The sequence below is a fragment of the Macrobrachium nipponense genome, chromosome 35, assembly GCF_015104395.2.
Source record: "Macrobrachium nipponense isolate FS-2020 chromosome 35, ASM1510439v2, whole genome shotgun sequence".
Taxonomy (NCBI): domain Eukaryota; kingdom Metazoa; phylum Arthropoda; class Malacostraca; order Decapoda; family Palaemonidae; genus Macrobrachium; species Macrobrachium nipponense.
In genome coordinates this window covers 611,427-634,744 of record NC_061096.1, presented here as the reverse complement: position 1 = coordinate 634,744, position 23,318 = coordinate 611,427, and the positions used below count along the sequence as shown (strand labels likewise).

The 23,318-nt window shown below is 42.6% G+C and overlaps 1 protein-coding gene across 1 annotated transcript in view; it reads left to right on the top strand.

Moving 5' to 3' along the window:
* The first annotated feature begins 628 nt into the window (after positions 1-628).
* Positions 629-23,318, top strand: part of LOC135208393 (zinc finger protein 239-like) — an 86,285-nt gene continuing 63,595 nt past the window's right edge. Inside the window, exon 1 of the mRNA XM_064240517.1 lies at positions 629-777. The gene's annotated coding sequence lies outside the window, so the exon portion shown is untranslated. The remainder of the gene's footprint in view (positions 778-23,318) is intronic.

The window sequence follows — 23,318 nt, the reverse complement described above, 5'->3', positions numbered from 1 at the left end:
GAGTTTTAACGGATGTGTTGAAGCTTCTTTGTAGGTTAAATTCCTGTTATAGAGGACCTCAGGTATGTATAATTAGGGAAAAATACAATTTACTTTTAAAATTTATGATTTTTCATACATAAGTTGAACCTCACATGGTCTTTACCTATCTATTGATGTACAAAGCCTACCCCCCAATTTAGATGTTTTATGGAACTAGTAGATAGATATCAGGGGCAGTGGGGGCCCGGATACCCTTCTTGATATTAAAAATACCCTAATTCCCTCAAATGGTGGTTAGGCTAAGCTAGGTCAGGGCATTGGCTGCACCCTAAGGGAAAAGGCCAAACCAAGCATACCTTAGGGTGACCCCCTAAAGACTTTGGGTGTTTGGACTTATCCCCATGAATTTTTCTGCCTCACAGTGGGGTGGACTGCCGAGGAAGGGGTCACGACTTTTTTGGTGGGTGGCTGGGGAACAGTGTCTAAGGTTATTTTAGAGTAAGGTGTGTCTGGACATAAGGACATATTCCTTGGGGTAGAATGCATGAGTAAGGTATCACAAATTATTTGGTGGGGGGAGGGGGGAGTCCAGGGGAAGCAAATAAGCCTAATACACTTCCTATATGTATTTATAATGATGATCTGTTTCTTCATCTTGCAGATAAGTCATGATGCATCGAATGCGACTTGGTCAGAGGTCCTCAGAAAGTGAAGAAGTACTTGATCGTTAAGAAGGAAGTCTATTTGTTGGTTGTGTTGGGAATGTGTTAGGACCGCTGTTCATTTGATTTTTCTGTAAGTATTTAAAAGATTATTTGTATGTTTATGAGTATATACTGTTGTTCAGAGAGAGAGAGGAGAGAGAGAGAGAGAGAGAGAGAGAGAGAGAGAGAGAGAGAGACTATATCACCCATGAATGTTGCACACTACTTTAGCTCCTTTTATAGGTGACCTTGTTTGTGCTGAGGATATTCCTTGCCAAGGAGAGGAAGAAAACATTGACTTTATCTTGTATCCTTTTGGTACTGACTCTGCCGTGACACTTGTGGAAAACTAAGTGGGCTTTCTCCTCATAATGGGATTCGTATATGTCTGAAGGTCATCTACCTTACAGTACTTGACCTGAACGTGTCACACTTTTGACTATGATGCTGGGTTGTCTGTGGGTTTCCAGGGAGTTTCTGAAAGTACAGTACTTGGAACTGTTCATTGTTATCATCTTGGAGCATTTGGGGAGCTGCTTTGGAAATTACTTTTTATCTAGAATGTTTCTTTTGTAATGTTTGTGGTCAGGTGTGACATTTCTTTCATCCTGACCAGTTCTCAGTAATGACCTATTTCCCATCATCAAGGGTCAGTTGTTCCAACATAATATACAAACCCTCGGTCCATTAAAGTAAGAATTACTTAAGGTAGTTCGGTAGTTAACTACTGGTCCGATAGTCGGGAGTCCCTCCCAACCAGACATAAACATTCTAATTTACTTTCTGGCACCGCCTAAAGTAGACTTATGCTTCATTGCTTTCTGCCTTCATTATATTCCAGTGGGATCTTTTTGTTTTTTCTTATCTGTGAATATGTGTTTTCCCATTTGTTATACAAATTATACAAATCCTCAGTCCTTTACGTTAGGAATTACAGTGGAACCCATTTATTCACATTCTCGGGATTCACAGATTTTTCTTTGGAACCTATTTAGATATTATTTGCGGGAGGACTTGCTCATTTGCGGGTTCTCTGTAGAATGTAACTATAAAATTATTTGCACCACCCTGCCCCCCGCTATTCTCAGATGCAATTTTTTTGTACAGCAATACATATTCAGTATTTTCATGTTACTGTATAATATATGACATTAAATATTATTATAATATTAAAGCATGCGGCACTTACTTGTGATGAAAGTTGGTTATAGGTGATGATGATATAGCTGTGCAGCCTTATGAAAGAGGATGAAGATAGACTGCACAGCAAAGTAGAGGAGTTACAGATCCTCTGAGGGCGCCTCTTCGTCTTCTTCAGGAGGGGCTTTGTCAGGGATTTCAGGAGGCACCACTTTTTTGAGGTAATTGTACATTTGTACAAATAAGGCATGATAGGGCTTCACTATTTCATTAACAGTATTGATGAAATTTGTGGCCCTTTTTTCATTCTTATCCCATGACTTAACCATTGTCTGTATCTGCCTAACTTTTCTGATCAATTTGTGCAGACCACAAAACTTTTCAAAGGCTGGTCCATTGTTGAGATAGTAGTGAAGAGGGAGACGAGTTCTTGTCCAAGAATGGCCTCCACAAGTATTTTACCATGCTCATACTCTTTATTAATGCACGCAACTGTACTTTCAGTCACGTGATAATGAACTGTTACGTCTCCATGACTTCTGCCATTTTTAACATGACAGTCACATCTATATTCTCCTCATTTATCATAACTGTAAGGGCTTCTGATGCTTAGGCTTTTTGCCAGAAGCCTTAGGAGAAGCATAACGTTTAGAAGACATTTTAAAGAAGGCTTTGATTATATCACCGAGGAGCAAGTCTGCAATCTCATTGATGCCAACTCTGACCCCCTGATAGACCAGGGTTTACAGGGGGCTTGCAAGTATTTGCAGGTTCTAGCTATTTGTGGGGGGTTCCTCAGTGATGTTGTCAAAGCCTTCACCTCCAAGAATTCTCGCTAACTGGACCGCCTTATTAACATCACAGTCCAGCTTACGCTAATGCATACCCCCGTGACCGGGCTAAAATAGATAATTGCCAATTGCAAAGAAAATATACTGGTCACCTTTCAATTAACGCATGTTTAATTAAAGCGTTTCCGATTTAAAACAAGCTAGAAAATATTAAAACATGTTTAAAAACTGCAAAAATTTCAATTTAATGTGAATTGGTGCCAAAGCATTGTTTTCAAGTCACCCGCACATCAGTTCTGCAGACGACAGCCGTCAACATAAACAGACTTAGCACAGTTCACTGTATGTATTTATTTATTTATCAATAAAGCAAAAGACTTTATGTATTGTATTTATTAATAAAGCAAAACACTATTTATTAATAGTGAGAAAGATTTTGCTCTTTTTTTTTTTTTTTTTTCTTTTTCGTCTGACCTACATAGTACAGTTATTTTCCTAGCCTAGCATGTACTATGGTATACCGTATACATACAAAGATAGTAGCCTACCCTAGGGTATACTTCATACAACATATAAGGTACAGTAATTAATATAAGCCAGTTCTGGAGGTACAACACATTTGAACTGTGATAATTCAGAAAAAAAAAAAAATAAGTGGACACGAAAAAAAAATCTGCTTTGTTCCGACATCAGCATAATTGAGCTATGTCTGGATGCTGATGGCTGTGTATAATTAAAAACGAAACTTTTAAAAAGTTATACATCACTTCACTGTATCAAATAATATTGTATGTATTCTCATATTATTGTATATATTTATAAAAGGGATTTTGACGTAGGAAAAATCTATTTCTGGGCTCGGAAGCCGTGTCACCCAGTGAAATAAAAATAATAAAATAAATAAATAAATAATAATAAATAAATATAAATAATAATAATAAATAATAATAAATAATAATAAAATAAAATAAATAAAATAAATACATTATAAAAAAAAATTAATTACATTAATTAATAACAATAAATAATTACAGACGGTGCAGTCTGTTAAGGATGCTGCTCCCTCCACCCTCAAGATCTGGGTTGGAGGTTTTGGCCGGAACGTAAGGAAGGCTAAGCTGTATATCCTATCCCAAGATATGGCAGCTTTGATCTTCCCGGCCGGAGAAATCGGCCGGATACGTTGACCCAGAAGTCGCAGCACCGATTATCGAATGAATTCGGGATTCAGTTATTGAACAGCAATAGGCGGAATTGCCGGAGCTTGGGTTGTAAGGAGTGTCACTTGAAGTGGTTGACAATTTGCCAATTACACCAGATGTGGGCACAGGTAACAATGTTAATGAGTCTAGCTTAGTTAGTCATCGAGGTCTTTCCTCGAGTCAATCTGATTCTTCCACTCCCTCTCCTTCCAATTCCTTCAAGGGTTTCACAGGAGGATTGCCCCCTTCAAGGTCGCATTCCTTCTCTGTGATACCTAAAATAAAGACAAATCCTTCTAGTAAAACCTTGCTTAAAAGAAAACCAGAATCAAATTCAAGGCCTGGAAAAGTGCCACATGTTCATACACATATTAAACCTAGGCTGAAGTCTCTTTCTAAGTCTTCAAATCCGAGGTCTTAAGAGGGAAATTCTTCCCATTGCCCCACAAGTCACATACCATCAGCATCTAGCCATCGGATACCTCATAAGGTACCGCATGGGGGCAGGAAGACTCCCCTCTAGTCGGCCAAGACCTGTTCAATACGAATATTTTAAATCAAGTCAATAGCCTAGGTAACTTAGCAAGTTCAGTCGCAGCAATAGTCTAGTGGATTAGGTCAAAAACTAGTAGGAATTGTGCACTTTTTGAACAGATTACCAAAATTTGGTTTCTAGGAGATTTTTATGTGGTCTTTCCAATAAGATGAGGAGACAAGTGATCTGAGCACTCTGTGACCCTGAAAAATGACATTTTTCAAAATGGCCGCCTTATATTTGCCACTTTTAAAAATTTTTGCCCCGATGTTTGTTTTTAGGAATATAATTAATTATCTTGATACTTTTTGAAGTACAATGACCATAATGCACTGTTTTTTACCAAAAATAATAAATAGAACACCTTTCAAGATGGCTGCCAACAAGTCAACATTTTATAACATTTAATTTAATAATTTAATAAATGTACAAGCTTGATCTTTGGGAAAATGTCTCAAAGAGTGCATCCAACATATTAATGACAAAAAGGATTTTTCTGAGGTGCATTACAAGTGTTCCATAGACAGTCAAAAGTGCAGCCAACAATTTAACACAGTAATAGATGCATCAGAAAAAATTTAATCTTTAGGCATATGTAAAGTGTTTGAAGCTATAGTAAAATGCATTTCTCAAAAATAGTTATATCACATTTGAGTATTCATCTTGTTTACTCACACCACAATCATAATAATACAGTATATAGTTTGAAATAGTAATATATCTATAATGACTAAACTTAATTAGATTTATCATCAAAGTTACATTGTCCTCATCACAAACTATAAACCTGAGAAAAATGATCTTTTAACTACATGTACTATTTGTGCATGGAACATAATTTGTTTAACCAATGACAAACACTGTGAATACTGTCAAAAGGAGTAAATCTACAGCATCTATAACATTATGCAAACATGATATTAAAACTAGTCCAAAACAGGTGTAACAGGCAATGACAAGCCCATGTCAAAGTTATCAAACTTCTCCTGATGTAGTCATTTGCTCAGCAGGCTCCTCTACAATAACAGAGTTCAGTACATGGCAGTGTAGCCAGAGAACACTTGCATGGAGGCCTGCACGATTTCTTGCAACCACATTTTATCAGCTCTTGACAGGATTTTGCTGCCTCTGGAAGAGAAGTCCAATAGGGTAACCATTCATCATTCACCTTGCTCCATCCCCATTGCTCAGGTGATGGGATCTGTTGCATTGCAACCAGAGACTGGCCCCATACCTAAAAAATAGGATAAGTAATAAGTTACCATTTAATATTGTAGAACACAAAAAATAAGACTAATGAGAGGTGTAAATGCCTTTAACCAATAACATAAGTTTAAAATAAATCAAAAGGATGAATAAATATGTATAATGCCATAATAATAATGAAATGCGAAGTTGAAATACCTGACCCCCTTGGAAGGTTGCTCGTCTTACATGTTCCCTCAGGGCAGCTTCTGTTGGAGGGATACGATCCAGCTGTCTACCTTTGGCAAACAAAGCCTTTCGTAATTCATTGACTTTTTGACACTCACTGGTGCGATCATACAGTAGGACAACATAACGTTGCACCAGTTGGAAATCATCATCTGATATATCTCCAATAGGCTTTGAGAGGTTTACAAAGGCTTCTGTTGCCTGTGGATAGGCTGACCATACATTCCATGCTGTTCTTTTTCCTATGTTTCCAAAGGATGAGCAGGTGTCACACCCTGTAAGTGCATGGAAGAATGTGAGAGCTTTTGACTTCTGTTCCCAGAGATCGTTTGCAATTTTGTGCACCGGAATCACTTTAAATGATTTTTTCATTCCAAAGGCAATCCAAAGCTGTTCTAGTGGCAGCTGGTGAAATGTAGATACAGCAAGTACCACCACATCTGTATCCACAGTTCGTATAAGAACTGTCTTATGGCCCTGTTGAGCACAGTGTTGGGCATGCAGAAGTAGCCTGGTGTCAGCCTCCTCATGATTACTTGGATAGAGGGTGTTGGGCGTGTTTTCTCCAACATCAGGCACAACTTCAGTGTCCAGTGTGCTGTATACAGTTTTACCCGGGAACGGATGATCGGCAATATATTTGGCCAAGAAATGGTACAAATCTGTTTTGTTATCTTCTACACGCAAAAAACTCTGCCAGTTAGTTGGAATAGGTGTTCCTGCTTGGACTTGTATGCGACTTCCTGACCCTCTTCTCTGTCTTGCAAAACTCTTGAGACTTTCCTTGGAATATCTGTCCCAAACAATGTCCAGTCGACTTGCTACCTCAAGGTTCTTCTGTATGTATGGATGGCAGGAAAACTTGGTCTGCGTACTCTACAAAGGTTGCACAGCCTTTTGGTGCCAGCATGTTTACCACAACTGAACCGTCTCAGATTTTGGCAGTTGAAGAAGGAATTTCATGTATGGCAGAGGTTTGCTGATGCAGGCATCCGATGAGATCAGACTTGGTACATGCCCTTAATCCTCCCATATCAGACAGAGCAGGTGGGACAGCCTGGTTTTCATGTCTGAAAAATTCATCCATGTTCCCTTCTCTGGTTTGACAAGCAATGTACATCCGTGAAAATAGCTCAACATTGCTTTTAAGGGCAGATATTTGAAACCTGTTTCTTGAAACTGCCCTGACTCGTTTCTCTGGAATAAAGGCACATTATTCTTGTATAATATCAGTGAGAAGTGCTGAGCCTTTTACAAGTCTGTCCTCAACAAAGGTTTCATATTGTGCCTTTCCTATAGTATTGATAGACTGGATAGACAAAACTACTTCTTTGGGCATGACTTCTTTGGTATCAAGTGCTATGAGGTCTTGGCTTTCTTCATTGAAAGGATTTTCAAGTTTCTGAAAGGTATTTACTATTGCTCTCACATCCTCAGCAAACTTTGCCTGCGTTGATGGTCCTTGATCATGATGCAGACGTACCCTTTCTTGATTTGAAAGCTGGAATGAGTTTTCAAACTCCTCAGTGATTCTAACAACCTCTGGTCCTGCAGTAGCCCACTTTTGCATGGCAGCTGAGTTCTCCGTCAGACCTATGATACCGCCATCTCCTTTGATTTTGGCATTCATTTGCTCGTGCGCTTGGTCCAAGGCCATGAGAGAAAACAGGTGATCTGACCTCTGTACAACAAAATGACCTTGCTTGAATTGGACGTAGGTTGTTGGACACTTCTCTGGTAGCTGTACCATGTCTCTAATGTGAATGGGAAGCCAGTGGGCATACTTGGTATGATCCATGGAAAACATCCAATGAACTAGCTGTCCAAGGCACTCAACATAGAGATCAAAATTGCCTTCACGTAGAGAACGGATATACTGCAATGCAAGTAGCTCCAACTCCTGCACCATATTCCAGTACTGAAACTGAGGTGTACTCTTGACTCTTGAATCAACCCACATGTGGAAAGACATTGGCACTTCATATGGAGCAAGTGATGACAGGTAGGATGCATATGCTTCTTTCTTCAGTATATGTAATGCAGCAGATGTAACTTGATGCAAATAGCGTGACCTGGTCACGTGTGAGCCTTTTAGAATAGCTTCTGCACGCCCTGAAGTGGTAACACCAGCCTGGACTACAATACTGCTCCATCCACTTCCATCAAGAAGATCTCCCAACAGCTTCATTACATTCATTTCAATGTGCAGTCCCCCCATCATGATAACAATTTTGCTCTCACCAAACCTCTCTGGAAATGCCCACTGGATTCTTTTTGCAATGGTTGGTCCACTGTGATTACAGGGACCTGGCCTGGGTTGAGATTTGTAGTGGCCTTTGTTACCAGTTCCATAGAATGTGAAATCATAGCTGCAGTGTGGGCCTGCTCTGTGAATAGTGGGAGTAGAGCTATAGGGGAAGGTGGTCTTATTTGTTCTGTTGTTAGCCTACTTGCGTGGTAGGCTGCCCATGAAACATGGTCATCTGGATCAAGTTTGTCCTTTTCCAATTTCTCACCAACTGTTTCAAGCCAGAGGTCTTCTTGTTCTTTTGCCATATTGGCAATATTTGTGAGCTTTGGTTTCACCTCTCCTTGTCTTGGAACCATTGGCTCTGAACTGGGCATTTCCAGTGGAGGAATCTCTGAGTAATCATCTGGCAATGGTAGCAATTTACCTTGGTTTGGTTCAATACAGATTTTGGTTCTTTCAGTTCCAGGACTAGATACAGTAGGAAACTGAATTATGGAAACAGCTGTTCCATGAAATGAATCCTTTGATGTTCTTGAGGAAGTGTTATGGTCGATGTTGTCCACTGCCCCAACAGTGAATATGCCCTTTCTTAGAGTTGTAGGACAGACACATCCGTCTTGTTCAAACTGCTTGATGACACCATTGGCAAGAGCTGTTGAGAGCTCTTGAGTGCGTTCATATGATATACAGAGTCCATGACTAAACAAAGTATCAACAAGACTTCTTTGTCGAGTTTTTGCATGGATGAGTAGGGCTGCATAGATCGAAAATGGTGTCTCTCTGCACTTCTGATGTCTTGTAGATGAAGCTTCTCTTGAGGTCTTCTTCGTATTAAAAATCAGTAGCTGTGACAGACAAAGGGCTATTTTGGTCATAGCATCATCATCACATTGTTGATCTTTGATACAAGGTCCTTGTAATATCATCTTTACAAGGACAAGAAGACTTCTTGGGACCACATTCTTTTCACATCCTGGCTCAAAGTAACCATCAAATGAGTATTCATGGGAAAGTATATCTCTGCGAACTATTTTAGCTGCATGCATCAAATCGAATACTTCCTCATCAGCATGTGTACAAGCAATGCGGATAGCCTTTCCAATATCTCTGTCAAACATCAATATTATATCTCTTCCCTCACTATGGGCCCTGAGGTCTGGAATAAGAGCTAACAACTTTTCTTTAAGTCTAGTCGTATGCACCTTTTGGGTATATGTTGGATCTATTTTAGCCATTCTTGCATCATACATTTTCCCTAGGTCTGCAAGTTTAAATACTGGAAGTGATTCACCTCTCTGTTCTTCTATGTGTGAAACCAATTCACTTAGAACTAGCCCAGTGTTGAAAGCATCTTTTGTTCCACTGTCATCTATATTCTTCTTTTCCCTAACTTTGTTGTCAAATCTGGTCATGCATTTGTGGTGATAAACAGCATCACGAGCTGGCAAATCTCCAGCAGAAAGTTTGCCGAAAAGTTTTCTGTCTTGTAGTATATGAGCATACTCTCGGACTCTGCGATCAACATTTAGTGACATTGCTTTGATCAAAGGTGCTTCACTCTCATCTTTCTCACAGAAGAAGCATAACTCTGCTTTTGGCATGCTGTCACTGCTTAATCTAAGCTTCTTTTTTGCTGGGCTTGGTTGACAGCCAACCTCCTGCTTTGCTTTCTTTTCTTTAGCCCTCTGTAGCTTCTGGTTGTTGAAAAGGCCTTCACACGACTTGTGAAACTTGGCATCATTTTCTTGTAGCGTTGCTTCAATTCCTTTGCCATTGTCCAGTCTTTTAATGTCGATGTCCAATGGAACACATCCAAGTTGTTCAAATTCATATATATTTCCTTCCACTGGATCTACTTGCATGCACATTTCAGACATTTTCTATGGTTAAACTGTTAGCAACTACAACTACCACCACCACTAGTCTATATACATGTATGTACAACATTCAGGGCGATTGCTTCATGAAGGGTTTGGCTATATAATTGTATTTGATATTTATGCACCTGAAATAAAATGAAACAGGAATTAGATGTTTAAACAGATTGAAAGACATATACAAAAACAGATAGACAGACAGACAGCCAGTCAGAAGGACATATGGATATACAGACAGGATATAAGACAAAGAGATGGATGACACACCTGAAAACATAAAGCACCACCCTTCTATATGGTTTACTCAGGAAATCATGCAAAACCATGAAGTATCTATCATCAATGTATGCACAAAAGTTTAATTTGGAGGCAGCCATATTGAATTTTCAAAATGGCTGCCACATATATTTAATTTTTGAGTTACCTGGAAGACAGGTCACACATTAGAACACAGGTTTGGACACCAAGATCATATTTCCGTCTCTCCTACCAACGAATTTATACATAAAGGTAACTTCAGGGCAGCCATCTTGGATTTCCAAGATGAATGCCACACATGTTGGACTTCTGGTAGCAGCACGTGATAGGACACATTGATCAATATAGGTAAAGCTACTAAAATCTTGTTTCTACCTGACTTACAACAGAAGTTATAGGCATAGGTCTATTTTAGGCGGCCATTTTGAAAAATGTCACTTTTTGGGGTCATGGAGTGCTCAGATCACTTGTCTCCTCATCTTATTAGAAAGAGCATCAAAAAGTCTTCTAGGAGCCAAATTTTGATAATCTGTTCAAAAAGTGCATGATTTTTTCCTAATCTACTAGACTACAAGGTTTGAAGAGGTGTTTAAGAGATTAGGTACGCAGGACTCCCTGATTGCAGACCTCAGACAGGAGTCGGCAGTTCAGGCACCTAATAGTAACTTGGTGCAAGGTCAGAGCATGCCTGACGGAACCACGCTCCCTTCATTCCACCCTAGTAACCCTTGGAGGGTGGCGAACTTCGCTCCGTTTGTCAACGGGATGTTGACTATAGAAGGTTGTGGTACTCGTAGGCTCGAGGACTTAGAGTTCTTCCCCGAAAGGTTACAGCCACCATTCATAGGTTATGTTAGGCTTACTGAGGCAGCTCTGGTTAGAGAGGATAAGGTCCCCAAGGAGGCGCTTATCCTTTCTAGAGACCGGGCTCAGCTGTGTACGAAGCCTGGAAGAGTGGAACTGTGCAAATACTAGGGTAACAGCATTTAGAAGCCCTTTCACAATGTTTACGACGGTTGACGGAAACCCGTTACCTTTTACATCAAAGGTAGCAGAGCTTACCCTCCAGGCAGTGACACGGGAAGAGCCCATGTCCCAGCTTAGGGAGGCAGATCCCACATCATTGCTACTCCCAGGTAGGGAGGATTTGTGGGTGGATTTGCCGGCTACAATCTCGTTACTTTTGAGCATGCAATGTGACTTGTACGACTTTGCGGTTGCTAGGAGAAATTGCAGGAAGCATGTTCTATCCGAGGCTACGATTAGGCACGAACCGAACAAGCTTCTGGCTTCCTCAATTTGGGGTGCAGACCGCTTTCCAGCTTCTGCAGTAAACGAGGTTCAGGATGAGGCATCGCGTCTTAATCAAAGCATCAGGTTGCGTTGGGGTATCCCTTGTAAGCGAAAACCGGAGTCTTCTTCCCCCAGTTCTAGAGCTAAGAAGAGGCAAAGGCGCTTCCAACCTTTCCAGGTTCCACAACAGCAACCTGTGCTACAGGCTGTACCAGTCCAGCAGGTACCCGGGCCTTCGACTTCTAAGGCTCAGCCTCAGCACCATCATCAATTTGTCCTCCTTTCGCCGTCAACTAACCAACAGGCTCCCCCACAGTATACTGTGTCGCCGGCATATAACCCGGTCTATGGTAATCAGGCATTTCAACCTTTTGCCAGGGTCGCGAGGGGTGTCAGGGCTAGGGGCTCCTTTCGTCAGCGTGGAGGAACCAGAGCCCAAGGGCGAACTAGAGGTGCAGGGTCTGGAAGAGGAACCAGACCATCGTCATCTCAATGAAATTTCTCAGGTAGGAGGCAGGCTGTACCTCTTTCAGCATCATTGGGGGTTCAGCAGTTGGGCAAAAAGCATAGTATCCAGGGGCCTAGGCTGGAGTTGGAACAAGGGTCCACCTCCACCCATCACCTTCTATCAGGAACCAACCCAAGAGTTGATAGATTACTCCCGGGACCTTCTCCACAAGGGGGCAGTCTCCAGGACAAAGCATTTAAAATTTTGGGGTCGCCTATTCAGTGTCCCGGGGAAAGGCACCGACAAAGACGGGTGATCTTAGTCTTGTCCCGTTTAAGCTTGTACATTCGTTGCGACAAGTTCAAAATGCTGACCATCTCTCAGGTACGGACCTTACTTCCCTGTGGGGTCGTCACCACCTCTATAGGTCTTACAGACGCCTATTATCATGTCCCGATAGCTCGGCACTTCAGCCCATACCTGGTTTTCAAACTAGAGAAAGCAGCCTACTACTTCAGGGTGATGCCCTTCGGACTGAATATAGCCCCAAGGGTTTTCACAAAACTAGCGGAGGCGGTGCAGTTTCTAAGGTCTCAGGGTATATTGGTGGTGGCGTACCTAGACGATTGGCTGATCTGGGAGTTAGACAAAGACAAGTGTATGCAGGCCACGGACAAGGCCATGTCTTTCCTGGAACATATAAGGTTCAAGATCAGAAGGGCCAAGTCCCGTCTGACCCTGGAGTCCAAATTCTAGTGGCTAGGTATCCATTGGGACTTGGAATCACACACTCTTTCCATTCCATCAGGAAAGGGGAAGTAGATTGCCAGGGCAACAAGACAATTTTTAAAATGCAAAAAGACTTCTAGGAGGAATCAAGAGAGGTTCCTAGGCTTGCTCCAGTTTGCCTCAGTCACAGGCGTTCTGTTGAAAGCCTAGCTTAAGAACATCAATTGGGTTTGGCGTTCAAAGGCCAATGCCAGTTGTTGGGACAAGATTGCCCGGATACCTCTGCTCCTCAGGAAACGTCTCCGTCTTTGGGCAAAGGCCGCGAACCTAGGCAAGGAGGTTCCATTGCATCCCCTCCCTCGTCCCTAGTGGTGCACAAGGACGCATCACTCACAAGTTGGGGAGGTTATTCACAGCACAGGAAGGTTCAGGGAACTTGGTCACCTCAGTTCCAAATGCTTCACATCATCGTCCTGGAAGCTATGCCAGTGTTTCTGACCTTGAGGAAGATCCGTCCTCCGCAGAAAACTCATATCAGGTTGGTCCTCGACAGTGCGGTAGTGGTACACTGTATAAACGGGTGGTTCAAAGTCAAGTCATGTGAATCACGTGATGTTAGCAAATTTTTTCTCTAGCAGCCAAGAACACCTGGCATCTATTGGCTACCCATCTGGCAGGAGTCCTCAATGTCGTAACAGATGCACTGTCCCGATCAGTCTCCCTGGAGTCAGAATGGTCTCTGTAACGGGAATCTTTCAAGAGAGTTTGCAGGAGGGTACCGGGTCTGGAAGTAGATATGTTTTGGTTTGGAAATCAGCTGATGGCAAATATTAGTTTATTTTGCCATATTTACCTCTATTCTGTGCAAATTTTTTGCTTCTAGTTAGCATAAATGAATATCTAGATACTTTACTTATATGAGACAAGGTCACTTTTCGTTATACAACGAATTTTTAAGTCTAAATATGACTTGTATAAGTCTCGTTGTGAACTGAATTATTTTTTTTTTGACAGATTGTGCTGGGAGCATGATTATTGCTTAAAAAAAGATGATTCCATTTGCTATTTTCACTTGCTTTCATCGTAATACATTACATAGCGCCATTTATAATGTAACTACGGTAATTGTTTACTATTATACGATGGTTGAAATGCAAGCAATTGGATGTAGCTGTTATCCAGTTCGGTTGTACTTAGCAAAAAAAGTACGAAGTTCCCGAAGTCCAGGAATGTAACCCCCCTTATTACTGTTATTCCTTATGGAAAAAATATTTTTCATACAATCAACTTACCTGTCAGATATATACAATAGCTAATACTCCGTCGTCCCCTTAGAAGCAAATTTCAAATTTCGCGTCCACACTGCCCTTAACAGGTTAGGTCAGCTGATCTATCCAGGCCTGCCCTGGGCGGCAAGGACTATGGAACCCATACCCCGTTTTGTTCTATCCATATTTCTCTGTCGCCGGTGGTATCAACATTGTTGCTATTACCTCCTGACTTAGATTCATATTTCATCCTTTGATCATCGTTTCTCGCTTTTTGGTGACGTATCTGGATCGTGTTTTGGCATTCGCTACTGTGGACTGTTTTGGAATAACTCTTTTGGATTTTCTCAGTATGTCTGATTCAAATGTGAGTGTGAGAATGTGTGTGAATGTAGGCTGCAGGTGAGGATACCGAAAGCTTCGGTTGATCCTCACACTGTATGCCGTAATGTAGGGGGTTTGTTTTTCAGTGTTCTGCTAATAATACTTGTAAGGAATGCGAGGGATTAAATGCAGGAGAGTGGAAGACTTTGACTTCTTATTTGAAGAAGTTAGAGAGGGATAGGGTTAGACGTCTGAAAGGTGTGAGTTCAAGGCCTATTGAGCCTTTCACGGATAATTCTAATCCTACTGATGTAGATTCTCCCTATGTATCTCATTCTCAGAGTGCTTTTTCGGATTCGGCCTCGGAAATCGCCAATCTGAAAGCTACAATTAGAGACATGAAGTCCAAGATGGCTGACTTCAAAGGTAAGGCTAGTGAAAGTGAGCATTACAGTGAAGTGAGTTCTCCCAGTGTTGTGGAGGGGGCGTTTGATCGTCCCTGCGACGCTCCCAGGCCTAGACCTCTTCCAAGCTCCCATGCCCAGAGGAGAAGGAAAGTCGAAAGCCTTAAGGAGGTCGTGGGGAATCCCCAACGGTCAGACGTCCCTTCAGCTAGCTCTGCTTCATGGCAGGCGGCTCAAGGGCGCTATAGAAAAAGCGTCCTTCGCGAGTGTTTCTCGTCCTCTCCCTCTCCCTCACCTAAACGAGGGTGGAAGGAGTCGAACTTGTCGAGACCGCTGAAGCGTCATATGAAGGAACCTGAAATAGATTCTAGCCCAGAGCGCTTCTCAGATGACGCTCCTTCTTCTATTAAGAAAGCGAAGGTGGCGTCAGCGTCACCTGACGTGTACGCAGAAGTACCCTATCCTTCTTCTCCCCCGAGTGATGACGAAAGGCGTCATGCACTGGACGTGGGAGAAGCGTCAAGGAAGATAATTATGGCAGTTCAAGAGCAACTGTCCTCTCTAGTGGGAGTTTTAGCGCCCCGTCGGAAGGACGTGACGCTTCCAATTAAGAGGTCTCGTCCTCTCTCACCTGCTCAACGAGAAGCGTCATGCAGACGTGAAGCTGCTAAACGTCTTACAGAAGCTTCGAGTTCGAGAACGAGAACGGTGGCTTACGAAAGTTTCGTAACGCCAGAGAGACGTAAGACGTCTTGTAGACGTGAAGCGTCATTGAAATCGGATCATAGACGTGACGCTCCGACCAATATTGTGACGCCAAGTAGGACGCCTTTGGAGAGCGGAGCGTCTTCCAGGCGCGAAGCGTCATCAAGACGTCAGCAAGAGACGTCAGCCAGGACGCTTGGCGAACGGGAAGCGTCATACAAGCGGGAAGCGTCTTCTAATTTTCAAGAGAAGCCTGAGCTTGTGGCGCCTTCCAAGACTATTAAAGCGGGAAAGAGAAAAGATTATCATTCCCTTAGCCCCTCTCCTATTAGGAGTTTGTCTCCTCCAGAAGAGGAACGTACGGAAAGGAGAGCGGAGACTCATGTAGATCCCGAGTTGGATGAAAACTCGGATGATGAATATCATGGAAGAGAGGGTCTGTCTAACTATAAGGTTTTGACTACCCTGCTTCTTGAGGAGTATGGAGACGATTGACTCCTGCCGCTCTCCTTCTCCGCGCTCGCTCTTTTCTAGTGCTAAGACGAAGAAGCCTTCGTCTTTTCTCAAAATGAAGCCCACCATTTCGATGAAGAGGGCCTTACAATCCTTAGACTCATGGATGAAGTCTAAAAAAGACTTAGTGAGAACAGTCTTCTGCATGCCTCCAGCAAGATTAGCTGGGAAAAGAGGCATTTGGTATCAGACGGGAGAGAATATGGGTATTGCTCTCCCTTCTACAACGGAAGCAGATTTTTCGACCTTAGTTGACGCTTCACGTCGACAAAGTCTCAATTCGGCACGTATTACGTGGGGAATTTCGGAACTGGATCATCTCCTCAAGGGACTCTTTCATGTATTGGAAGTCTTCAACTTCTTAGATTGGTCCCTTGGGGTGATGTCCAAGAAAGCCCATGATTCGGAAGGAATCGAACCTGAAGCCCTGTTATGCATATTGTCTTGTATTGACAAAGCGGTACAGGATGGATCTTTTGAAATCTCCTCATTGTTTGGAGCAGGTCTTCTAAAGAAAAGGACTGTATATGGCGCCTTCTTAACAAAGGCAGTCTCTCATGCTCAGAGGGCAGCTCTACTGTATTCGCCTCTTTCTGACTTTTTGTTCCCTTCTCAGTTAGTAAAGGACATTGCGCATTCTTTAACTGAGAAGGCGACTCAGGATCTTCTGACGCAGTCAGCAAGAAAGAAGAAACCTGTTTCTGCATCGGACAAGAAAGGACCTAGTACATCTGTGCAGCCCTTTCGAGGTGGTCCGACCTCCAGACCTCCCACAAGAAGGAAGGCTCCGGAGAAGAGAGGTAGGTCTGCCTTTCGTCCCTTTAAAAAGGGAAAATGAAGATTTCTCTCCTCCAAGCACCAGTAGGTGCCAGGCTCTGGGATTTGTGGAAGCCTGGACACTGATAAACGCAGACGCATCTTCATTGGCGATCTTAAGGAAGGGATATCGTATCCCTTTCCTGAACACTCCTCCCCTAACGTCAATACCAAGGAACTATCAGCCAAGTACAAGGATCCTGTGCTGAGGGATACTCTTCGATCGATGGTGGAACAAATGTGGACAAGAGAGCGATAGACTAGTACGGGATCAAAACTCCCCGGGGTTTTACAATCGCCTTTTTCTGGTTGCGAAAGCCTCGGGAGGCTGGAGACCAGTACTGGACGTCAGCTCTCTGAACAAATTTGTTCAGAAGGAGAAGTTCTCCATGGAGACTTCTGCTTCAGTCCTAGCGTCATTACGACAAGGGAGATTGGATGGTGTCTCTAGATCTCCAGGACGCCTACTTTCACGTCCCCGATCCACCCTTCATCGAAGAAGTACCCTCCGTTTCATGACGGGGGGAAGGATCTTTCAGTTCAGAGCCTTGTGTTTCGGCCTGTCCACAGCTCCTCAGGTCTTCACAAGCCTGATGAAGAATGTGGCGAGGTTTCTTCACCTCAAAGGAGTAAATGTCTCGCTGTATTTGGACGACTGGCTCATCAGGGCCAGATCAGAGAGACAGTGCTTGGAGGACCTAAAGTTAACTCTATTTGATCAAAGCGTTGGGATTGCTCGTGAACCTCGAGAAGTCTCAGCTGACCCCCAGACAGGACCTAGTCTATCTGGGGATTCGGATGGATTCTCGGGGTTTTCGAGTATTTCCTTCGCAAGAGAGAATCGCAAAAGGTTTGCGGATAGTCTCTCTCTTCTTAGAAAAGGAACATACGTCGGCGAGGGAATGGTTGAGCCTTCTAGGGACCCTTTCCTCGCTCGAACAGTTCTTCCCACTAGGAAGACTTCATTTACGTCCGCTTCAATTCTTCCTCAAGAAGTCTTGGAGCTGGAAAACCGGACAACTTTCGGACGTTTTTCCCATTCCAGTGGAGATAAAGTCGCACCTAGAGTGGTGGTTGCCCCCTCTGGAAGAGAACAAAGGGATCTCGCTAAAAACACAGAACCCAGACCTAGTGTTGTACTCCGACGCGTCGGAGAAAGGTTGGGGAGCGACATTAGGCTCAGAAGAGGTGTCAGGCACCTGGGAACCAGCACAGGTGACTTGGCACATAAACTGCAAAGAGCTCTTCGCCGTACATCTGGCTTTGAAGAGCCTAGAACCTCTGGTGTCAAACAAAGTAGTGCAAGTAAACGTGGACAACACCACCGCACTTGCCTACATTCGGAAACAGGGGGGGACTCACTCCTCGTTCCTTTACGAACTGACGAGAGACCTATTGCTTTGGACGTCCCACAGGAACATCTCCCTGCTGACAAGGTTCGTACAGGGAGTAAAGAATGTGAGGGCGGACAGACTCAGCAGGAGGAACCAGGTCCTTCATACAGAGTGGACCCTACACGAGGAAGTGTGTCTCGATCTCTGGTCTCTGTGGGGGACTCCTCATGTGGATCTCTTCGCAACATTCATTTCCAAAAGGCTCCCAGTTTTTTGCTCGGTCGTGGAAGATCCAAGAGCACTTATGGTAGACGCCTTCCTGCTAAATTGGTCTCGAGTAGACGTATATGCTTTTCCCCCATTCAAAATCCTGGGGTTAGTAATGAAAAAGTTTGTGGCGTCAAAGGAGACGAGGATGACGTTAATAGCCCCCTTTTGGCCGGCCCAGGATTGGTTCACGGAGGTGGTAGAGTGGATCGTAGACTTTCCAAGATCCCTACCAAGAAGGACGGATCTTCTCAGAACAACCACACTTCAAAGAGGTACCATCAAAACCGTCCCCGCTCTCGCTCTGAACTGCCTTTCGGGACTATCGAAAGACTTGTCAGGGAGCGAGAGGCTTTTCTCGCGAAGTGGCAAGCGCGATCGCGAGAGCACGCAGACCAAACCTCCACTACGAAAGTATACCAATCGAAGTGGGAGGTATTTAGAAGGTGGTGTAGATCCAAGAAGTTGTCCTCCTCCTCCACTACCTCTATAGCGGAAATTGCTGATTTCCTGCTATTCCTGAGAGAAAAATCTCATCTAGCCGTATCCATCAATAAGGGATACAGAAGTATGCTCTGCTGTATTCAGGAATAGAGGATTGGATCTGGCAGATAATAAAGATCTCCACAATCTCATAGGTCTTTTGAGACTTCAAAGTCTAAGGAACCAGTACCTCCGAACTGGAACCTAGACGTAGTCCTCAAGTTTTCTGTCATCGGAAAGATTCGAACCTCCTCATCTGGCATCGTTTAGAGACATCACCAGAAAATGCCTATTCCTATTATCTTTAGCTACGGCAAAGAGAATTAGTGAATTACATGCTCTGCAGGATAAAGTAGGATTCAAGGGAGACTCAGCGATTTGCTCGTTTAAGACCCTGTTTTTAGCGAAAAAAAAAAACGGAGAATCCCACGAATCCCTGGCCTAAGTCATTCGAAGTCAAAGGCATGTCGAGTCTCGTAGGCAGAGAAGCAGAGAGGTCTCTATGCCCTGTTAGAGCTCTGAAGTTCTACCTTCAGAGGAAGCATCAGATGGGAGGCTCTAGACAAGGTCTTTGGTGCGCGGTAAAAGACCCCACAAGACTGATGTCCAAGAATGCGCTGGCATTCTTTGTAAGAAACGTCATTACAGACGCTCATAAGGTCTGTCCTGACGAACAGTTACAACTGTTGAGAGTAAAAGCTCATGAAGTGAGAGCTGTAGCAACGTCTCTCTCGTTTCATAAGAATATGTCGCTTAAAAACATCATAGATACGACATTTTGGAGATGCAACTCAGTATTTGCATCTCATTACTTGAAAGACGTTCGTGTGACATATGAGAAGTGTTTTTCTCTAGGTCCTTTCGTATCGGCGGATACGATTCTGGGTACGGGAGCCGACACCAATCCTTAAATGTATATACTTTCTTCTTTTTGGATATGGTCTGGAGTCTCTTCGAACAATGGAGGACTTGGTTTAGCACGGGCGGCCGTCTATGTTGTTCAGTAAGAGAATCTTGTCATATCCAATTAGATGAGTATAATTTTTTTTTGAAAATTATGTATGTGTGCGTAGTGGTTTTGAGTTACGGTTGTTGTGACGAGTTCGGGGATAACTCGGAACAATCCTTAGTTCTAACATATGGTTAGGATCAGGTGGTCGGGATTGGTTGTGTGCTCCTTCATAAGGTGTATTGTCATATAAGTGGATCAGCACCCATTGACAAAGTCCTTTTAGGCTCTGCCGAGTAAGCGGATAAGACCCCATCGGCAGACCCACAAGAACTTTGGCGCCATAGATCATATATCTCGCTAAAGTTTCTTGAGGTGATGCAGACTACTGGGCAAACACCCACGAAGTCTACCACCTATCAGGTAGGAACCAAGGTTTTATTTATACCTACAACATATGTTGTTTACCTGTCTATTCCATATAGTAAGCTGTCTCTTACCCTCCACCGAAGGGTGCCAATCAGCTATGTATATATCTGGACAGGTAAGTTGATTGTATGAAAATGATATTGTTATTATACAATAAAGTTTCATACATACTTACCTGGCAGATATATACAATTAAAGGCCCACCCAGCCTCCCCGCAGGAGACAGGTGGAAGAGAGAAAATATGATAGAAAACGGGGATGGTTCCTAGTCCTGCCGCCCAGGGCAGGCCGGTAGATCACCTGACCTACCTGTAGCGAGTGGCGCGAAATTTGAATTTCTGTCGGGGACGACGGAGTCTTAGCTATGATAATATCTGCCAGGTAAGTATGTATGAAACTTTATTGTATAATAACAATATCATGTAAATAACATGATTTTAATTAACGCGAGAGCGGTGACTACATATGTATGGAAAGGTAATAGTGTGCACATGAACATAGAACAGAAAAAAAAAAATCTAAAAAAATTTCTGTACTTACCACAGCGAGTTGATTATCAAGGTTTGTGAGGGCAATAAGCGGTGAGGCAGCTGACCGAAGCGATTTCGCCTGGGATGGGCCTCTTCGCTGACACATATAAATGTATTCTAAATGTTTGCAGTTATATACAGCACATATATAAAGTGAAAGTGACTTACCCTTAAGTATGACCTGTAATGCAATCAAAGTGAAATATACCCGTAAATGTAAAATTTTTTTATATAAGTTTACTTAGATTAAAAAAAGTATGAAAAGCTATTCATTTTACATTTATCTCTCTCTCTCTCTCTCTCTCCTCTCTCCTCCTTCTTCTCTCTCGTCTCTCTCTCTCTCTCTCTCTCTCTTCTCATCTCTCTCTCTCGTCTCTCTCTCTCTCTCCTCTATGAAAGGCCAGTAATGTAAAAGTTATATTATTATATATATAAAATTTATTTGAAGTAAAAGAATATGAAATAAAAAGTATGGAAGTTATCCCAAGGTACACTGCAAATCTAAACCCCTCTCTCTCTGAAATAAAAATAGAAACAATATAGTCGTTAAAGGGAAATATACCTGTAAATTATTGCCTGTAATGCAATGAAAGTGAATTACACCTGTAAATGTAAAAAAAATTATATAAAAGTTTGCTCAAAATAAAAAAAAAAGTATGAAAAGCTATTCATCTTACATTACTCTCTCTCTCTCTCTCTCTCTCTCTCTCTCTCTCTCTCTCTCTCTCTCTCTCTCTCTCTCTCTCCTTCTCTCTCTCTCTCTCTCTCTCTCTTTTATTAGAATATGTTTTGGCTGTGGTATATTTTGAAGCATGGCAGGCATAAGCCAACGCCACAGGTAGGGCACCAGGCTGTGACAAGCTTCCATTTTCTTTCTTCTATTTTCCTTGTTTGGGAACAAATATGGCAGGTCCTTTGGCCAATTTTCTCCGATTTGGTATCGGGAATGCGTTCCAAGAAGTGGGTTTGGCACCATTGTCTGGGTGCCAGACGAGACGTTTGCAGTGGCTCTACAAATCTTCCCTTGGTGGTTCTTTGAAATTCTCCATGTTTGGTTAACAGTTGCTTGCACACATTCATAGAGAAAGTTCTCAGAGAATGGACTGTTTTGTGTGAAACTTTAACAAATTACATATATGCGTTCAACATACTCAGGTCAATGATGTGGGATAGGGCCTTTTTGTGCTATTTCATTGTTCTGCAGGTGCATGCCACGTATCCTATTTGCATGTCAGATTTGTCTACAAGCCTCATGTTCTGCACATAGTCTACAATGACATCTGGTTTATATATGGTTTCTTTTGACCTGTAGTCTTGTTTGCCAGTGGAGACCACTTGATCCGTATGAATGCCCAACAGCAAATTGGTTTCTTTTCGGTCTCTCCATTTTATGGCGAGGTGATGATCCTTTTTCTGGTAAACAGTTTCGTCTCGCTTGATATCCTTCGGGAACTTTGGCATACCCTTTCTATTTTCTCTCACAGTCCCAACCAAGCTAGTGTTGTTTTCGTGAAGATAAGTACTGAGCCCTGGGCTGGTATAGTAATTTTCCGTATAATGATATGGCCTTCGTTCAGATAGATTTCCATTAGTGTCTTCACAACTGCCCCTGAGTGGCACAAGGGATCATTTGCTGCAATATCTACGTCTGTCCCTGTATAGATAACAATGTCCAGGACATATCCTGTTTTACAGTCACCTATTACATATTTTTATTCCAAAATTGTCTTTTCATTCTTATATATTGTTTGAATACAGGTCGACCTTTGAATAGAACTAAATTTTCATCGACAACCAGTTTTTGGAAGGGATGAAAACATGTCTTGAACCGTTCCATCACCATTTCTAAAATGTCTCTTAATTTCCCACAACCTATCATTAGAATGAACGTCCCTCAGAGTATTGTCTGTAAAATGGAGATAGTGATATGTCTTGATATCTATCACATGGCATGAAATTGGAAAATATTGGTGTCAATGTAACAGATAGTGATATGTCTTGATATCTATCACATGGCATGAAATTGGAAAATATTGGTGTCAATGTAAGCATCTGTTGACCAATAATCTCTCGTGCGATGTTTGGAAACAAGAGGCATGAGTAACGTGAGAGCGAGAAAAACAAGCATTTCTCGCAAATAAACATCTACTCATTTCTTCATCATTCCTGCTGTGGGGGACTAGTCACGAGTCCTGAGTGAATGATACTGATTGGTTTTGTCGGCCATGACTTGTTTTCTTTCTAAAAGCACTAATATCACTACCACCATCATCGGATTTGCATGGGTGTGCACCGAGACCACGAGAGGTGTTAGCAAAAGCTGCTGGGATAATGAGACAAGACATGCTCAGTCAGAAGTCGAATTTCAGCAGCTATTTTCATGACAAAGGCTTAGAACAAGCTGCAGTTTGTATGCATGATCAAATACGGTGCAGACATCAAGTCCCAACTCCATCATGGAGCACCGAAATCAGACTTTGCTACATCACAACTACAGTACAACTGCTTCGCCAAGGAACGGATGTCCACAGGCATTCCAAGGACCAAGAGCCACATTTTGCAGTCTACATGGGCCTGTATGTGTTTGCCAAGATGAGGAAGAGACAAATAATTGAAATGCTCCATGAGAATGGGCTCGGCATATATGACCGA